Source organism: Amblyomma maculatum, chromosome 4 (genome assembly GCF_055883805.1).
Source record: "Amblyomma maculatum isolate TAMU_Amacu chromosome 4, ASM5588380v1, whole genome shotgun sequence".
In the NCBI taxonomy this organism is placed as follows: domain Eukaryota; kingdom Metazoa; phylum Arthropoda; class Arachnida; order Ixodida; family Ixodidae; genus Amblyomma; species Amblyomma maculatum.
The window spans coordinates 145,612,803-145,630,556 of record NC_139347.1 but is presented as its reverse complement, the minus strand read 5'-3'; the positions used below and the strand labels follow the sequence as shown (position 1 = coordinate 145,630,556).

The 17,754-nt window shown below is 46.3% G+C and overlaps 1 long non-coding RNA gene across 1 annotated transcript in view; it reads left to right on the top strand.

The window, feature by feature from the left end:
- The window catches only part of LOC146193258 (uncharacterized), a 33,026-nt gene extending 15,692 nt beyond the window's left edge, over positions 1-17,334 (top strand). Inside the window, exons 2-3 of the long non-coding RNA XR_014706420.1 lie at positions 10,704-10,761; positions 17,142-17,334. This is a non-coding gene — a long non-coding RNA (uncharacterized LOC146193258). The remainder of the gene's footprint in view (positions 1-10,703; positions 10,762-17,141) is intronic.
- The last annotated feature ends 420 nt before the right edge of the window (positions 17,335-17,754 follow it).

The following is a 17,754-nucleotide window of genomic DNA, read 5'->3' as shown; positions in this document are numbered from 1 at the left end:
GACATGTGCGTTAGCACCCCCGAAGACACTTTAATGAGCTCCTAAATTGCTGCGTTTGCGTTTGCCGCGTGCTTGTTTGGTGCCAGTGTTCTGAGTTTTGCTTTATGTTTTATCATGTGTGTGTTTCCGTGTCCTGATTAGGATCCCTGATACCACATCTAGTTTTGTTCTCTTTGTAACTTCTTGCTTTTTCGTGATCTGTATGCTGTTTTTGTTTCGTGTTTTTTATCTCGTCTGTGTTCGTCTTATTGCGCTCGTATACCAAGAATATTATTGTTGCTATTACTTTGTAAGCCCTCATTTGCAGGCGCAGCAAGGCAGTAATAGTCTAATGAGGCTATGAAAACAGTCACGATATGGTTCGTCGTTAGGTGGAAACAGCTGTTCAAGGAAGCAAGGACTTCAAGTTATTCAGCTCCCCAATAAATTAGCAGATGTCGCAACATGCTCATAACCCACTCAGAGTTGAGCATGAAATTACTAACATTCGTGCCTCAATAGTGGCTGACAAGAAATCTTTTAGTTGACATCAATACCTGGCAACGTCTTGCCTAAGCTTAGTAGAATCTACTTGCCTTCACATATGCATGAAATATTTATTTATGCGATCTAACGTCGCAAAACTACTCATTCTATAAATGACCATAGTTTGGAGGGCACAGGAAGTTTCGAACATCTGGGGTATGTTGTCGTCCACTGACATCTGAAACCGCACGGACGCTTTGCTTTCTGCCTGCACCGGAAAGCAGCCGCTGGAATGAACCCGTGTCTTTGGCCTCAGTGGTCGAGTCATCACATGAAAATCTTTGGTCATTACTGCTGTTTTCAAAAATAAACTTCACTTGGCTAGCAGTACGCAAGAGTTTGACCTTCAGTCGACCTTCCGTTCCATGCTTGGCTGCGCACTGCATGCATAGGAGAAAGAAGGCAGGCACCAGTCCGCCTCTCACTGCGTTTACTCCCCTGCTTCACGATTTTCGAAGTCGCAATCGCCCAATCTCTATACCGGGCTATCTCCTCCCACTCTTACTTTTACTCTTCGTTTTGCTTGTAGATGCGTGCGAATCTACAACACGCACCACGCCCTGAGGTGCCACGTTGCTCGAAGCTGCAACAGTGTCACATGAATGGTCTCAGATGCCCACCGTGATGAAATCGGTTCTGACAGCTCGCTCCTGAAGCTCGTCAGTGATGACACGATACTTTACGAGGACGGGCTTCCAACATCCGGAATTGGACAACAACAGTGCAGAACAAGATGGATGCGTAGGAGCATGGCAATCACAAATTCAAATTTTGCACTGTAGCCCGCACTCTGTCCAAGTTCTGCCGAACATTCGTTTGCTATACACCCAGCCACAGACTTCGCTGATTCGTCAGCGCTGAGGCACCATAATACATCGTTTTTGCGCTCGTCCGTCATCTGCTTCAGTTTCGCGCCTTGGTCCATCTGATTGTTGTAACTGCTAGAGATGTCATCGCTGATATGACTGAGCCTCATCGTTGTCATGAGACCTTCATTAATGCTACACGATGCTTTCAGGTTCCGATTCTGCTGGGCGAACATCAGGGTACCACCACATCTGGCGTCAGCTTTGACACTACTTTTTCTGCTTCCAGGTGACAACTTAATTTGAGTGAAAAGTCTACTTAGCTGCTCCGCGTTTACCTGAAGTGTGGCAGTCTCGATTCCAGAGTACTGATAGTTTTATGCATGAAGCTCACTTCGGAGGACGTCTGCTGTCTCTCAATCTTCTTAAGGCCTGTTTACACTAGGCCAACGCGACGCCGATGCCGATGCAACGCCGACATCGGTGGTCGGCGGGTCGGTCGGCCGATCCTGTCGTTGATCCACCGGCCAGTCCCACTAGACCGACAACGACGCCAGCACGACCAACGACCGCCTGTCGTCGTAGTGTGACAAGTTCCCAGACCAGCGACGCCGACGAAACACACCGGCCGACGGTCGCCCGATCAGTCTTCGACAGATCGTCGTGCAAGCGAAAATGAAATGCCGACGAACGACGTACTGCGCTTCCCTGTGTCATATACATGCTAAAATATAGGCAAGGAACGATGGCGGTTCATATTATCACACTTCGGCACTGGCAGGTGTGCTTTTTTCGCTCAACATGAGTTGACGCCGGCCCCGTCGAAGGCGAGTAGGCCTAGCGAGCCCGCAGGAATCCTGTGTGTGATTTCGACAATCGTGGGAAGCAAATTATTATGTTTTAACAAGTGCAAATGGTCATCCAGGGTAGGTTTGGTTATAGTGACCTAAGACCGAAGTTTGCTTTTATCACGGGACGCCTGTACAGAAAGCGGTGAGCGCCGGCGCAACCCGGTTTGCCAAGCAATGTTGAGGGCGGCTGGTAGTAGTCGGCGGCACTCGTGTCACCAATAACACTGTTTTAATTCATGCAAATGATTGCCGAACATACTTTCGGTTAAAAGGAATCAGAATCGAGCATTGATGGCATCGAAGAAAGCAAATACAATTAGCAGGAAGCGCCGCTCGCGTGCGATGTCAACAACCAAATCCCAAACATTTTTCATGCGGTACATCGCCTCATCGGCGGTTCTTGAGGAGTTATCCAGCCGTAACGCGGGAAGAGAAAATACCCGAGTAAAGTAGAGCCCGGCTGCCATGAAAACGAGCAGCGTTGTGCATGCGCACAGATGTAAACGTGTAAACTCCAGCAGCGATGCAATGGACTCGTCGTCATCGGCGCATTCCTGATAAAATTTCTCGCTCACACGGGAAATGGCAAAGCGTTTAATATTATCATGAAGTATTCATTAAGCGAATGCCTGCGCTATTTGGTGAACAAGTGGTAAAAACCTAGAATCAGGTATCGAAATCAGTACCCCCGGTTTCTGCAGCAGACGAGAGACGCGGCGGTGGGCGGGGCGAGGTGAAGGCAGCGACTGCTATTGGTCGGCTCGGGCAGTGAGGCATCGCGTCGTCGTAGCAGTCGTAGTGTGACTAGGAAATCGGCCGATGGCAGCCCGATCGCTTCGCACTCGGCGTCGACCGACCAACATCCCCGTCGCTAGGCCATCGGCACGCTGTCGGCGTCGGCGCCGTGTGACAAGCACGACGACCACGCAAAAAACGCGTCTGGCGATGGTCGGCCGACGTAGATCGGCCTAGTGTAAACGGGCCTTTAGTGATCGTAGTGAACGTCTCAATATATGCAAGGTGGAAGAGCTAGCTAGGGCACCACGGACAGTGTGCAGTATTTGGATGCCACCTGGTTGTTGGAGCCTTCCTCCCCGGTATGAAGGTCTCGTGGCTTCATCCCACTTCGCTTTATTCGTAATCAGCATCCATCCATTTCACATGCATAAAATTGACGCTGGAAGTTTATAGCGCAGCGCGAAGTTCTAGACGGCTTGGGTGGCGGGGGCCAAGGGGCGTCGTTAAGCAGGGACTAATTCACTAGAAAGGAAGGTTTGGCGCGGGTCTTGTCGGAAGGCAGGACGGTGTAAAGCACCCGTAAAGTTCATCGCAGTGGCTTCTTGCGTTGCAGGCTTCGGATACGTCCCTTAAGGAACAACTAATGCCTGCTGAACTTAATCAGAGATGACAACCTCGAGTTGCGCGTATTCAGATTGCAGAGGCGATGGCAGCTGTCGGGGCTGTTCTTCCCGGACTACACGGACATGTTCCTACCAGTAATTGATCGGGCTAACAGCCTGTGCGGGCTATTGGCGTGCAGGGACAACAGCACAGCTTTGCATTGGAAGTTTGTATTGCCGAGTGCGGTTGTCGAGGATCTTTTCGACGTTGGAGGCTTTCGTGACGAATTCGTCAAAGGTTTTCGGCTTGTTCCTGATGAAGCAGGAGCAAAGCGAATCCTTCATGGCTCGTATAAAAATTTTCAGCCTTTTCTCCTCGCTGATTCTAGGTACAGTCGACGAAAAAGTTGCTTTCCTTCTTCCACGTATTAGAGGACAGATTCACTGGAGAGCTGGACCCTAGACGACGCTCGCGAATAGCCCGAACAGCGCCTTCTTCAATGCTTCCAATGCTGTTAGGGGCAACTCGTGGCTTTCAAACCATGTACTGTCGGTAAAATCAAGCGCGAAAATGTTCCGAAGCTTCAGAACATCAATTGAGGTGTCGAAGGCTGCCATCCGCTCGTATTGGTCAAGCCACTCTTCGGCATCTTCTCCCTGAGTGCCATGGAAAACGGCGGGTTTGGCGCTGCTGCATAACAAATGTAACTGTACACTGGGCCTTTGTCAACGTTGAGACGTTGTTTCTGAGTCGAACGAGGTCCGACAGCAGACCGTGTTCGGGTTGGAGCCCTTAATGTCGGTGAGTTGCTCGGTGGCCTCTTGGCTGGTCCCCCAGGGCGACAGGAACCCATATAGTGGGGACAAGCACGAAGGCATAAACGAAGACAATGATGTCGCACTGGAATTAAATTTTACTGGGATTACTTGCACCCTCAAGAAAAGCAAACGAATCTGGGGCGAAGAAACATCTAGATAAAGCCACGAACGATGACTTGCATAACCTGTAAAATTGTGGAAACACACGACAGCGGCTTTAATCTTCGAGAAACACCTCGGCACATCTTCCGGGATAAAAGAAAATGATAAAGCGGCGTCTCGCGGCAACGAGAATGAAAAAAAAAGTACAGAATAGATCAGCGTCATAATTAACATCACATTTTGCTGCAAAAATAATCAGCAATTTGCTGTCGTGATAAACAGACAAGTGAAATTAGGTACCACCAACTTTTGGTGCTTTAAAAACGGCTATTATTTCACCAAGGTTGCTTTGAATGATTTTGTACTCGCAGTTTTCTTCTCGTGATACCTCTCCTACGAGGTACTTTAACTCAGACTCCAGTGCCTTGAAATAGATGTGAATTAACAAGTTGCTACTGCAACTTGTCGATTTGTATAAGCATTATAATCATTTTCTTAAAGTACGCTGCTGCAGACCCATAAATTCAGCACAATTAATCAATAAGAGCACATTTTGACGGAGAAGGCAACTTCACTTCTTTTTCGCTCTAGCATAAGCAGAAACAATCAGGTACCAATAAGATTTTATGCTTTAGAACAGGTCGTTCATTGACTCTGTTCATCCTAAAAACGAAAAATGTAAATTAATATATCGGGAAGGCACAGAGTCTGTCCCACTTCTTGGCATACACTGGACCGCACCTTTCTGTTATAATCTTGTGTTGTTGTTGTTGCCATAAATGCCCCAAGGGCGCTGGCCCTAACTGGAACTACAGCTTGTTCATATGGAAAAATGAGTAAGTTGCTATTGCACCTTAGCGGTGTGGATTAGCTTAAGAAGCACTTTCTCAAAGTGTACCCACTACAGTCTAACTATCAGATATATCATGAACTGTTTTGTTTTCGTTAAAGAAACGAAGTGGTGAAGAAGCAGGCGGCCAAGTTGGATTAGTGTGCAGCAGATGTGAGAGGTCCTCAGCTGCTAATTCTGCCTCTCCATAGTCACGAAGCATAAATTTTGTTTCTGGGTGTGAGTAGTACGTAATGCTTTTAACTTGCTCAGCACGAGGCGCCTCACCTCAATTCAAATCGTTTTGCCAATAACCATGCATGGGTGTTCATTGAGGCTGTGTTCCAGTCACGGTACTTTTGGAGAGACAGCAAGCCCCAGCCTGCTTACTTTGACCCCGAGGAACCTCTCATAATCTCAAGGAGCAAGATCCAGGCATGGACGAACACATCTTGGCTCTTTTCCCCGAGCCTTCGACGCTTATCTATGACCGTTTGATTTGTAATTACATGCTGCACGTAGCCTTTTTGCTTTTGCCACTGAGCTGTGCTTCTACTCACCGAACATACAAACAATGCTAGTTTGTTTACACCTGCTGCATTTTAAGGGCCCTAACGGCACTGCGAAAGGACGGGGTTTGCTACGTGAGTCGCAGCACTACAAACTTTCTGTACGTGTGACAATTTCTCACTAGGCATATTAACTGACAACGGTGTACGTTTATTAACATTAGGCGTTTCTGTAGCAAAGGCTCCACTAGGCTAATAGAAGCGCATTTCGCTGAGCCAGGCGGAGGCCACTACAGCGAATCCGCCTTTACCATGACCACCAGTTGTTTCAGAGCCACAGGTGTGCACCGAACTATTCGCAGCCGCTGCGCCGAGTCCAAGCGCCAGACATCATCCCCTCGCCCTGTGCCCCTTTACTTATGCGCCGAGTTCCACCGCGCAGCTGGGAAATGAGCCGGGGCAATGCGTTCGCCCCTCAGACGCGCACATTACAAGGAGAGCGGCCGTGATCGTCACGGCAGCAGTACAGGCTGCGGGAAATTTAGTGTTCCGATGAAGAATTCGTCGCATGGTATGAGGCTGGACGACAGCCTGAAAGCGAGGAGAGAAATCTATGTAGGTGGCCGAGACGCCCGAAGAACGAGAGAAACGTTTCGCAAATGCACTTCGGCAAACTGCCCAATGATAACCACAGCGTGTCGCTATCAAACGCTTCAATCGCAAATACGGCCGTTTCAAAGGTTTTATGAAGGAAATGTTTGACTTTAATCTGTCAACGCGTCCCTAACTTTCAAGCTACACTCCGGGTGACCACGCTTAACTTTGTGTAAATTATCAAGCCTCAATAATCTACAAGCGAAACTGAGATAGCAGCCCCATACTGTGCCAATCACCGGGTCATCTTCTGAAGCATAAAGTCATGTGTTGAATAAACATGTGTCTTACACACATCAAACAGTGTATCTTAATACAGTGTCGCCCCAAACTTACGCAAGCAACACCAGCCAACGTAGCTTTTGCTATGTATATCCCGGACCAGCTGAGCTCAGCCAAAAGCAATTTTTGTCAGCGTGTCTAAAGCTTTCAATTCTATTCTCAGAGAACATGTGCTTCGTAAATTGACCTATTATGGCATTGGTACTACCGCACTCGACTTACATGAATCATACTTCAGTCACGAAAAGTAATTTGTACCTGTTAACTGCTTGTCATCCAATCACCTTCCAGTTCATCTACGTGTCCTTCGGGGAAGCATCTTTGGTCCCCTTTTGCTTAGCATTTTGATCAATGACCTCTTATTACTTATCGGTACGCTACATATATTAAGTATGCCGATGATACCAGGCTTCTGTTTTCATCGGAACTGCCATATGACCTGGCCTTGCGTACTAACAGCGTGCTTTATAAATTAACCATTTAGCTTTTAGAAATGGCCTAATAACAAGCTTAAAATGAACACATCTCTACTTTCATAACAAAATATGACTATCTTGTTGCTTGAAGACAGACTACTGATTCCTGATTACCTTTACTATCAAAGTGGTACGATAAATCGTATTAGGGGTGCACTTCGATCAATATATGTATTGGCATTCCGTGTAAATTTCCTCACCGATAAGCTGTGAGCTCATTACCTCAGCTACCCTCCCCAATGCAAAAACTGCTATTAAATATTCTTGTTCAACAGTCACCTCAACTACGGCTGCCGCGCTAAAGAGGTGACCGAAAATGCAAACATTCAAAAGCTGCTTCTTCTTCAAAATAAATTTATTCGTGTCATATGATATGCGCTTACAACCTTAAAATTGTATGCCTTAATGAACCACCGCTTGCTCACATTTAGAAGACAAAGATGTCAATATCAAGGGCCTTCTCAGCGATCTCAGCTACCTCATAAAGAGAAGAGCCCATTTCAAGCTCGTCGAGCTGCAGACTTCGCACCCTCCTTACACACATACTGATTATTATGCCTAAAATATGTCAAAAATATCAAAACAAAGTACACTTCGATCATATTTCGAGTAGCTGAAAAATGCTCGCGATTTTAACACGTTAGCAATGAATTGAAAAACTTATGAAATATAAAAATAATTCTGAAGTATGTTTTAAGCCTTGTACTATTTTAGCACAGGATGTGGAGCCCCAGTAAGTGGGATGTAAATAAGTAAGTCTGGCACAACAATCATACAACCTGCATCGGTTCCTAATAGGACACACTGTGGGCAAGCCCCATTTCGGCTGGCCTTGTTCCTGCTACGCGGATCCTACAGTGCCGTTGCTCAGGCTAATGCAGAACACATTCATGCATCTAGACGACAAGGTTCCCTTGACAATAATTTGAGGGCAAATACTACCTACCTGTGAGCTTTTTTTATGGGAATTGCATCGTAGACCCGAAATCTGGCCGCCCACATTAAATCTCGGCGAGACCTACATCGGCCGTAGTGGGGCAAATATGCTGCAGTTTCATATGCTGCCAAACTCGGCCTTGTAGGTTACTTGAGGGCAGGTGGAAGAGCTCAATTAGGTCAAGCCCTCGTGAAGCCCAAACGAGGCAGACTTAAAACCGCTTTAGGTCCCCTGTCGACCGTAATGGGGCTGGAAGACGGGCTTGACCGCATAATACTAAAATCGGTACCTTGTGGAAAGTTGCTGGCACGTGCAACAGCAAGTGGGCTTTAGGTACAAAAACAAAACCTAGCCCAATTGGGGTGGCCCATGCAAACCCGCTATAGGTCCCCCACCGGCTGTAATGGGGCTAGAAGATCAGGGTGCCCACATGATACCACAATCGGTCCCTTGTGGGGAATTTGAAAGCAAGTGCAACAGCCAAGTGGACTCTCGTCCAAAAACAACACCCAACCCAATTGTGGCTGCACACACAAAACAGATGAAGACCCCACATTTGCCTTGACGGGGATAGAAACTTCAACTTCCGCATGTTCGTCAGATTTGTTAAGAATGATTGCTGAGCAACATAGATGCGGGCTCTTGTCGCGAGCAAAAGCGCTAGCCCAAATGGGGCTGACAAGTCAGTGCCGCTGTGGATACTATATTAGCCATAGCGGGGCAGAAAACTCCGGAGTGAGCGCATGCTATAATCGACGCATTTTTTCATCCTTTATTTATGTTAGAAGTTGCCCTAAATTACTATCATAGATTGTTTGTATAACATTTTGTTACCAACTGTCATCGGTAAGATATATTACATGGCTTTAGTTCTCGTGGCTATGCAAATTGCGCTGAAAAGACAGAAACGTCCTCATTGCTGAATGTTGCTGCTATGTGATTGCGTGGACAACCCGAAACTCACTATAACATTAGTGCTCAGAACACACCTCTCCGCGCCTGAACATGACGGCACATGAAGTCACTTACGCTAGATTAATGTTATGAATTGTGAAATTTATAATGCGGTTTAGAAAAGGCAGTCATGTATAAAATAACTGCTTAATTAAGCCGTAAATATCCAGCGGGAGAACTTGGACTAGGGCTTCCTATCAGTTGTCTGCGTCGGACACCTATGTGAACAACGTGGTCACCCCGATGTGCGGCCTGCCGTTGTAATTATCTGAGGGGCTGCATGAAATAACAAATAAACGTTCATCCAGACCGTCTGCCTGAATCTGTTCAAAGTAGGCCCACCTGCGGCAAAAGTTTGGGCAGGCCCACAAGAGCTGCCTGCATCGGTCCCAAGTGGGACGCATTAAGGCGTTTGTCGGCAGCCACTTCAAGCCTACTTCGGCCCCCGTTGCAGCACCCACATTGAGCCCACTTGGGCCATACACTTCATGGTCCACTTTGTGCTGCCTGGATACTTTAAACGAATTTTAAGGCCGCACTCTGAACATGCGCAAAGATTGATTTCGACGAACAAATCTGATAAGCAAATTCTCATAACTAATGTCATATTGGCCACCGCCAGGAATGACTTGTATTTCTGTATGATGCCTGTTGTTCTCATTGTGTGTCAATAATGCATAAATACTGATGATTTAATACGTAATTGGGCTAGTAAAGCGCAAGTCTTTTAGTTTCAAATGCATTGAATGTCAACTCGTGTACATGTTTCAAGAATCATGAAGACGGAGGCATAGTAAATGCGCGGTGTTTTTTATATCTTTTTAGAGCATTGAAGAGTATATTTTTATCTATCCTCTGTAAAGTTTTTGCGTTCCGAAAAGCGTATCCTATTTTCTGGTCATTTTAGGTATTTTAAGTATTCTAGAAATGAATACGTTTTACGCATTATTTGTATGCTTGCTGCTAGCATGAGTGAAGGTCATATTAGGTATATTATAATGATTCTGAAAGAACACTGTCCGTGCGTTGGTGGGACATGTTTCATAACTTCATAATAATCACAACGAAATAAATTTCATTTTTAATATGCTAAAAATACACTAAGCAGAAAAAAATGTACTTTTACATGTTAGTAAAAATATGCAGTGTGTACTTCTTATATATTAATAATGTATTTTTCTACATTTGGATTGTACTGGCAAAATATTACAAAACAATATGAAATCAATACAACACTTTTTAAATACATTTTTAGCCGAGCCTTTTTGCTCTAAGTGAAGGTATGCGTTTTCATTCATTCAAACATGCCAATCTCTTTGCGACCTATGTACGCTTGCTACAATTAGCAAATAATTGCCGTACAGAAGCTTTTCTTGGTTTTGCCAGAAGGGACAGAGTCGTTTTTCTCATCAGTCTCGGTGTGCAGTTATTTCCACTCGCTGATCTTTCTACGCGAACATTAGAGGACGAAACGTTGCATGCAAAATGGGCTTCAGGCGATGCTTAAGGATTCTTTAAATTTTTTACTTCCTAACGTTGTTTGTCACCCATATATTTTTACGGAATTCATTCTTCATTTTCACAATTCGTATCATACGTAACTACGCCTTCCTGCACAGTTTCAGGGCGCAGCCTGCTCAGCGTCCACGTGGAAGACCAGACCTGTGCTTGAACGCGGTATGATTACTTATGAGTTTCTCAAGCCTTCATATTAAATACCCTGGTGTGCTATATGTCTTCACCCAAATTAAACGAGCACTGAAGAATGGTAGGGAAGAGATTCGGTTCGCAAGTGAACCCATATTTGGACAAGTGGACTTCTCTTCGCCTAACCGAAGGCAAGTCCACCTATCCAAACGTTGGTTTTAATGTCAAACTTGAGCTGCCCTTTTACCTTGTTCAGCGCTCATTCACACTATGTAGCCATTTTCTTTCTCTCATTCCACCCTGGTCACCGAAGTGAAATATTTTGTAAAGAATAACAGACTATGTGGCTGGGAACCTACATAAGTCACAAAACTGGGCGCGTGCCATTTTCGTGTGATGTGTTTACTATGCTTCATTTTGAGTGGAAATTCTGAATTGTTTAAAGTATTCCTTCTATTGGTTAGTGTAAAATGTAGCTGAAGAGTCCTTCAGGCAAGAATGGGAAGCTAATATTGTAAAACATTTCATTGTAAAGTGATGATCACTTAACATTACTTTGCCCCTATAAGGCGCGGTTCTGTTATTAGAATATATTCGCCCCAGCATTTCCCGCTGTCTCGAGCATTCAAACATAAACGAGTCATATTGTTTCAGATAAGGAATGCTCAAGTTGCGCGTTTCGATGCGTTAGCAATAATAGTGACACGACCTCAAAATAATCGTAAATATTCCACAGGGTATGGAGATTATTTGTTTCTAGCGGGACACTCAGCGAACGCCTTGAGGCGCGTAAACCCTCTAACGTATATTTGGAATGCGTGGTAATTCTGTAGTAATAACTACCGAAAGCAGCTCAGGCAGAGATTAGTGTTGAGGCAGGTCTCGCCACACTGAAGCCTAGCGTAAAATAAACACAAAGAGTGCGTCGACTGCATGGCGGCAATGTTTACTTAGAATAAAGGAAGGAACAGTGCCAATAAAATTTTATGAATTGCATTTTTACTGCACAGAGCAGATGTTTGCTGCAGTTTAGGAGGCGTGAACGGCAACGGCGAGAGCACACATCTAAGGTTATACCACGACTGAAAGCGTTTCCTTGAAAATTGTTTTCGTCGGCGTCGACCCTGTGAGCTAAACATTTTTGTTGTGCAACTGGTAGAAATTTTTCGCGTTGGAAGGGTCGTGCACTCCATGAGCGTAGGGTTGTGTGAAATACCTAGACCACAAGACCTCGACACAGGTACAGCCACCTCGGACACTGTCTTTCACGTGGGAAGTCACGAGGTCGCAGTGCAATCTTCTAGGACGCTTGATCCCGTTTGGAAAATGCTGCCCTTAATTTATGCAGGCATTTTCATGCGCCTGGCTTAAAAGCAGTAATTTCTATAGGGAACCTGCGCTGGAGTTTTCCGCGTACCGCCAGCGCCACCTAGTGGCCGCCGCGTCCCTATCTTGGTAGGACGGCTGAGACTGCCACGGCTCGAGGCGCTGAAGAGCTTCTAATTTATCGCGAAACCAAAGGAACATGCTGCTGCGCTTAGAAGCGCTCCGGTACGAAAAAAAGATTGCTCTGTACTCTATTCCACCGCAGCTGTGTATAAAACAGTGGCGGTAGAACTCGGTTGGATTCAGGAGACTGGATGAGTATGGAGGATTATTGAGCTTCTCGTTCAAGCGCTGCTTATTGCGGTTCATAAGGTGGCTTCGCCTGCCGTACCGTACACATAAAGTTCTGTTTATTCGCTTTTATCACTTGCACAACTTGAGGAGAACGTGTTATGAAGGGCGGCTTTTAGAACTGGTCGAGAATGGGGTCATTGCAAGATGGACGGTAAGTCAAAGTCAACAAAAGGCCGAACTATAGTGAACTAGAATACTTTCTAGTTCACTATAGGGCGAATTTACGTGGCATCCTGATATGCATATTGCGATCATCGAGATGACAAACCGAGATTGTTAATAACCTATCGAACACGCAGTATTTCGTCGGAATTTCAAAGAGTCGGGTAATTCCCTAACCCGCTTGATTTCAGACGTTTTTCTGCATTAAGCTATAGCAACTCACCTAGGGACCGTTCAACAATTTTTCAATGGGCCAGCAAGTGAGCTGTGAGCTGATAGCCGATGACCCATCGGCTATCCCCGCTCTTCACCGGGCTACCGCGCGTGCGAGGCGGTATGCAAAGCGTCTAGGAAGGCAACGTTGGACTTCATGGTGTGAGCGCCTGTCCTCCAAGCAGAGTAATCGACAACTTTGGAGAATGTTTCACGCCATGGAGCGCTCTTCTCAAGTTTCTGATTACACAGAGAGCATTCGCCTTGCTATGAATGTAGATGAGGACACATTTGCAAAACAGGCGGCCAGACAGTTTTTTCCCCACTATGATTCCACCTCAACTTCTCCACCTTGCTTACCGGTTACCGAACCCCCCGATGCGATTACTTCTGACCTAACCATGGCAGAGCTGCTGGCCTCCATTGAACGCATCAAATCTAACTCTGCTCCCGGCCACGACGGCATACCTAACTCTTATTCCGCAACTTGGAAGGGACTGTTTTGCAGGCCCTGCTTGATGCATTCAATGACGTGTGGCATTCTGGTGTCATGCCGGACGAGTGGAAGCATTCTATTGTTGTCCCAATACCAAAGTCAGGTCATCCTCCAGTATCTCTCTCGGCCCTTCGTCCAATTTTCCTGATGCCAACAATCTGCAAGCTTTACGAAAACATTCTCGCCACTCGCTTATCGTGGTGGTTGGAATCCCATGATTGTTATCCAGAATCCCAAATTGGCTTCCGCCCGCAAATAGGAACGGAGGACGGTCTTGCTACTTTGGCTGCTGGCGTGCTTCACCACTCTCCGCACAGTCATCTAGTTAGAACTGTGATCGCTACAGATATAACAAAGGCATATGATAACATCCTTCACTCAGCCATTCTTGCCTCCCTACAAACTCTTGGTCTTCCTCACAGGTTTCTCCTCGCCATTCACGCCTTTCTAACAAATAGAACATTCAGTGGGCGTGTCCATGGAAAGCCCTTTGGTCACTTCCCCTCAAACAGAGGAGTGCCCCAGGGCTCCGTTCTCGCCCCTACTTTATTTAATCTGGCCTTCATTCCACTTATTCGAGCCCTAGAGGCCATACCTTCTATACGGGTGCTTGCGTATGCCGATGATATAACCTTATGGTGCTGTCACCCAGATACGTCTGTCCATCAGGCGACCCTCCAGCATGCGCTGGATGTATTGACATTTCGCCTCCCTCCTTTGGGCCTAACTCTTTCGCATACAAAATCCTGTTTCATTCGAATTGAAAATAAAGCTGGCTTACGGAAAGCTCCCAATATAAATTTTATGATAGATAATACCCCAATTCCTCAGGTACAAACCGTTCGCATTCTTGGTCTTCTTCTACATTCCTCTGGGACTGGCACGCCGTGGCTGACAGCCATCCGTAAGACCGCTCACGCTAATTTAGGTCTCATTCGTCGCATAGCTATGCGCTCTGGCGGCGCGCGTGCTCACACGGCCCGCCAGCTTGTTCGCTCTGTCCTCCAGCCACGTATAATATACCAGGCACAGTTTCAACGTCTCACCCGCAGACAGTGGGACTCCCTTGAGGCCATCAATCGTGAGGCTATGCGTGCAATAACGTACCTCCCCCGCCTAACACCCATACCAGTACTTCAGGAGTATGCCCAGCTAAATACGCTCACTGAACTCGTTGATCAGCGGATGGCAAACAGAGCTCGCAAACAGTCTTTACAACTACATCATTTAAAGACACTACCTCCATGGTCGTACTGCCAGCTCACGGACAATCGCCCCACTGCTTCCCCGTCGGTATCATCCGCACATCTGCCTGAAGGGTGCATATTATATACTGATGCATCACATACTGCAGAGCGAGGAGTTACTGCCGTGTATAGTCCCTCTCATCCACATCTCAACACTCACGTGACACATACCGCAGATACGTGCACCCCTCTGGCACTGGAACTTCAAGCAATTTACAATGCTATACATTCCCTCCCACCAGTTCCTACATTCAATGCAGTTCATCTTTACACAGACTCTCTCACTGTCCTTAAACAGCTTAAGGCCGTTCGACGCACATTCCAAATAACACAGTCCATACATTTGCTATGTTCAAAGTACCCATGTCCTATTCGCATACACTGGATTCGCGGCCATGCTCGCGATCCACATAACATACAAGCAGATGCTATGACGCATATAAACACATCAGACGATCCACCACCTTCCCCTCTTCCCCCAGATCCGTTCCTGTCCCACGTTTCCGATTCGCAAGTTCTGCGCCACCGAACACGCGCTCTCATTCCTCCGTGTTCGCACCCTCTCCCCCGTAATCTTACTCGGCAGGAGGAGGTGACAGTGCGCCGGATCCGGGCAGGGGCGGCTCTGACCCCATCTGTTCGACATCGATGGCGGGAAAAAGACCTACCAGTGACTGACAGGTGCCCTCATTGTGACACTCCACCTGACGTCTGCGGTGTGCGCCACTTGTGGTGGACGTGTCCATCAACAACGCATATCAGGCAACGGATAATCATGAAGGTGGGCCTGCGGTGGAATCGCGATAGTGATTATGAGAAATGGACAATGGACAATCGCTATACTGCCAACCTTCTCGAATTCATAGGCACAACTGGACTGCACTCCTTTTAACTTTCTATCTCCTGCATCCCATTCCCCCTTTCCCAACTTATGCCTTGTGGCAAACTCTTCGAAAAAAAAAAGTGAGCTGTGGTTGATACAAGCTCCACAATTAGAGAATTAATTTGTTCGTTGCTTGCTACGAATAACAGATGTATTGCTTCAGAGCAAGCAGTTTTTGGTTTTAAGTTAAATGTTTTAGTTTGGTGGCTGAAGTACAGCTGAAAACATTCGTGACATATTTGTTTTAGCACACGTACAAATTAGTAGGTACATATCCTTCATATTAAATCCAGAACTTGCCTATTGTAAATATCGCGCTGTATGATCTAGCTGTCTCACCAAATGATTGTTGTAAGGCACGCATGCTGTTAACTGACTATGATTGCTCGAGTATTTTATTTGGTCATGAAATAGTATAGATACGCCGATTTCTAGTTCGGCGCACGGGGCGAGTGAAAGTGGGGGCGGGGGATACGTCCAATGTACAAAAACTCACATCACACCGTTAAATCGTGTCTGCTACAATTGTTATTCTGTGCAAGGAATAAAGCATAGCAACTTCGTTGTTACAAGTTCGCACTGATCTTTTTTTTTTAATAACCATCACCGATGCTAACCCCATCCTTCGATACAGTTCATTTTTTGGCTCTTCAGATAGAGGGCACGGGTTTAGACTATAGATATTTATGGTATGGCAACTCTCTCACATTGTAGGGCACCGATAATTTCACCCCAACATTTATCAACAGGACAATTGCGGCCGCTTAACACTTTACAGCGCTAGCAGTGTGAGTATTTTGGATGCATATTTTGCAGCGGATCTGGGGGTTATTCGCTTCGAAGAATACACAAAAGACAATTAAACCCATCAGCTGCTTGTCGTTCGCTTTCTAAAATAGGCAAATGCCGAAACGCAACTACACGCGATTGCTTCTCTTCAGATGCGTTGAAATGCGTTCAGATGCCCTAAAATGGCGCATTATATTTTACGACACGCGAGGCACCATTTATTCATTACCGTTCCTCAAATGGGCAGTAGGTGAGTACTTCACGCGTTCAATGCGCTTAACGCGCGCAGTATTGTCAAATCCTCTAAATGTTAATATAGCAGGGAAGTCGTTTCATTTTGCTGTGATATATATTTACCGTCCACTAGCGATGCCTCATCGCTGGAGAATCTTTGCTAAAAACTGTGCCCTTAATTCACCGTGCAAAGACTCTGCACTTATACAAGCGCCCCATAGCAAAATGACGTTATAATAGCTTCCTTCATACAGCAGCGGCGTGGCTCGTAGCCAAATTGGCATGCAACAGAGGCGGTCACGTTGCGCCTTCAAGCAGTTAAAAAGGAATCTCCAAGTTCTGCAGAACATTAAACCTGCGATAAAAGCATTATGCGCGAAATAGAAAGATCAAAATCCGCCGATGGACGCAGCCACGGTACAAGCGGCGTGCTCCGTCCTACTATACTCTTGCTCATTTTGAAACCAGGTGGCGCTGGGTGTCTGAGTTCAAGTTCGCCCCCGGGGTGGCGCAGGTTCCCTATGGGGATAATCGTTCATATATTCAGGTAGCTTACGACTACTGTACGGCATGCTGGAGTCAGAAATGAATAGGTTAGTGCTACAAGAGTAGTAATATTTGGGGGTCATGAATGCTGTCGCGTTATACCCTTAAACTAAGAGCTTAAGTGTCCGCATCAAATTCTTCCTCTCGTTTGCCATACCAGTGCAGTGTTCCTGAAAATGGGCCGTGCCATCCTGCTTGTGACTGCTACCCCTGGGCTGCACACCCTCAAGTAGGCTTGTGCATGCAGCGTGGTACTCCGCCTCCCCCTGGTGCATTACATCCGCGACGAAGAAGAAGACCTGTATCAGGGGCCTAAACCACATACGTCGATGGTGTCTAATAAAGCAATCGTTTACTGCTAACGTTGTAATTATTTCAAAGATTTTAATGAGCAACTATTTCTTGATTCATGGGCGGCTTCAAGAGAGCTTGTCGCCAGCGCGCGAAGGTGGAGCGCGTTGGCAGAGTATGTAATAAGAGTGAGTGGACAGAGCCTTATGTAAGCGCATGCCTGCACGAACTTTAGGCTATCCATTCCGTCATCCAAATAATACACTAGTATCAGAGTTGGCATCCGAACTACTGTGGTCAATTTCTTAATGGTTACCTTCAAAATTAGAGGTGTCACTTCATATTTGGTCCCTAGACCTCCAAAATTGGCCTTCTCATAACTGGGCTGTAATGCAATCCGGCTTAATTCTCTTGTGGACTGTTCAGTGGTGACCTGAAAATTTAGATGGGCGTCCGCTAACATTTGCCACTCTGGAAAGTCA